The sequence below is a fragment of the Panthera uncia genome, chromosome B1 (assembly GCF_023721935.1).
Source record: "Panthera uncia isolate 11264 chromosome B1, Puncia_PCG_1.0, whole genome shotgun sequence".
Taxonomy (NCBI): Eukaryota; Metazoa; Chordata; class Mammalia; order Carnivora; family Felidae; genus Panthera; species Panthera uncia.
Window position 1 is genome coordinate 115,859,689 of NC_064811.1, and position 2,312 is coordinate 115,862,000.

At 40.6% G+C, this 2,312-nt stretch overlaps 1 non-coding gene across 1 annotated transcript; it reads left to right on the plus strand.

Annotated features, from left to right (window-relative positions):
• Nucleotides 1–1,882: 1,882 nt before the first annotated feature.
• LOC125924083 (U6 spliceosomal RNA) lies at nucleotides 1,883–1,989 on the plus strand. Its single transcript, XR_007458268.1, has one exon. It is a non-coding gene; the product is annotated as a U6 spliceosomal RNA (small nuclear RNA).
• The last annotated feature ends 323 nt before the right edge of the window (nucleotides 1,990–2,312 follow it).

Below are 2,312 nucleotides of genomic sequence, written 5' to 3' on the forward strand. Positions count from 1 at the left end.
GGACCAAGAATAAATTGGAAGAAAAAGCAGTCTTACAGGAATAGAGCTCTTGATGAGATTCTGGATCGGGCATACTGGAGGTAATATGAATGGAAAGAGAAGGGTATTGCAATCAGTCAGAGCTACTCTATAACAAAGTAGAGAGCATGGCCAAGGGAATGGGTTGAGGTGGCCTTGGAACTGTGATTCTTGGGTGTTTGACAGACCATCCACAGGAATGTTGAAATACCTTAGGAAGTAAATTGAGATTTAAAGGCTTAACATGATCCAGGTATAATGTTATTGTGGGGGAATGACCTGGGGGTTAAGGGATATTAGGGACAAAAGAAGGTAAAAGGTGGCAAAATTGGATGGAATGAACTTCAAAGGAATGAAGGTTTTTACAGGAAAGTGAAATGTTTTAAAAGGGACTATGGGACAAAATACCAATACCAATTCTGAGCCTTGTGATATGTAGAATTTGAGGAAACAGCAAAGGAAGCAAGATCTTTGAGAAAGAGATCAAGGAAATAGAAGACATGTTCATTTAAAAAGCTGAGGGTATAGGTGAGTTTGTTTATAGTGAAATAGGTTGCCAAAGCCCACCCTGGATAGGGTTGAAGGAGGGTATTGTGGGAAAGGTGAGGATGAGGCCTCAAGAGGGAATGCTGTCAGGTACACAGCAGTTGGGAGACAAGAAATGAGAGGAAGGTGATGGATCGGTGAGAGGGTTGTCTTCTGAACAGTGAACAGGGATGAAGTTTGGATGGAGCTATAGTTTCTCAGCTTTTGGCCCTGTTGTTTTAAACAGAACTGATAAATTGGTGGTCCCAGGCAATGTCTGAACTTATCTTTGTAGGAATGTTTCTAGATTCATGGTGTGGCGGTAATTGCTGGATCCTTCCAGAACTGCTGTGCAAAATGCTGAGTGTGGTAGTATATGGTCTAATCTCTGCCTGACTTCCTTATGGTTTAAGACATGCAGCTATTGATTTGCCACTCTCTAGCAGGCATGGCATGCAGCAGGCATCCCAGAAGACAGAGCGCAAGGACTTTTCTCCATAGCACTGCGCCTCTTTAGCATAAGGGCCAGTGTTTGTGCTTCACATAAGATGCAATGCCTTCTTTTCTGCTTTTGCAAAAATATAGCTTTCATTCTATCAGTCTTTTGGAGAGTATGATACGGTGGAAAAAGCATGGTCTCTTACAGACTTGGTTCTGAATCCTGGAAGCTTATTGGGCAATTTATTTAACTTTTGAGTCTTAATACATCATGGTTATTATAATAATAGACTTTGTATATAAAGTACCTAAGGCAAAAAGTACTCAATAAAAATTTTCCCATTATTAATTATTTCATAAAAGTCTTATTAAAGACCCCACCACTGTACTAAGTCCTGGAAATCTAATGATGAATATGACATGATCTCTGTCTTAAGATCCTTACAGTTCATGGGGTGCCTGGGTGGCTCAGTCAGTTAAGCGTCCGACTTTGGGTCAGGTCATGATCTTGCGGTCCACGGGTTTGAGCCCTGCATCGGGCTCTTTGTTGGCAGGCCTGGAGCCTGCTTCAGATTCTGTGTCTCCCTTGCTCTCTGCCCCTCCCCCACTCACACTATGTCTCTCTTTCTCTCTCTGAAAAATACATAAACATTAAAAAAAATTAAAGATCCTTACAGTTCAGGGGCATCTGGGTGGTTCACAGCCCATTAAACGTCCAACTCGTGCTTTCAGCTCAGGTCATGATCTCATGGTTTGTGACACTGATCCCCATGTGGGGCTCTGTGTTAATAGCGTGGAGCCTGCTTGGGATTCATTCTCATTCTCTCTCTCTCTCTCTCTCTCTCTCCCTCCCAAAATAAATAAATATTAAGAAAAAGAGAAAAAGGATCTTTACAGTTCAGTGCTCACTTTGGCAGCACATATACTAAAATCAGAGCGATACAGGAAAGATTAGCATGGCCTCTGCATAAGGATGACATGAAAATTCATGAAGCTTCCATATTTTTTATGCTAAGCAAAATAAATCTGAGAAAGACAAATACCATATGATTTCACTTATATGTGGAATTTGAGAAACAAAATAGATGAACATAAGGGAAAGAAAAAAAAAGGAAGCAAACTATATGAGACTCTTAACTATAGAGAACAAACAGTTGCTGGAGGGAGGTGGGCAGGGGATGGGCTAAATGGGTAATGGGTATTAAGGAAGACACTTGTGTTGAGCACTGGGTGTTATATGTAAGTGATGAGTCACTAAATTCTACTCCTGAAACCAATATTGTACTATATGGTAACTAGCTACAATTTTTAAAAAATTGTTAATGTTTGTT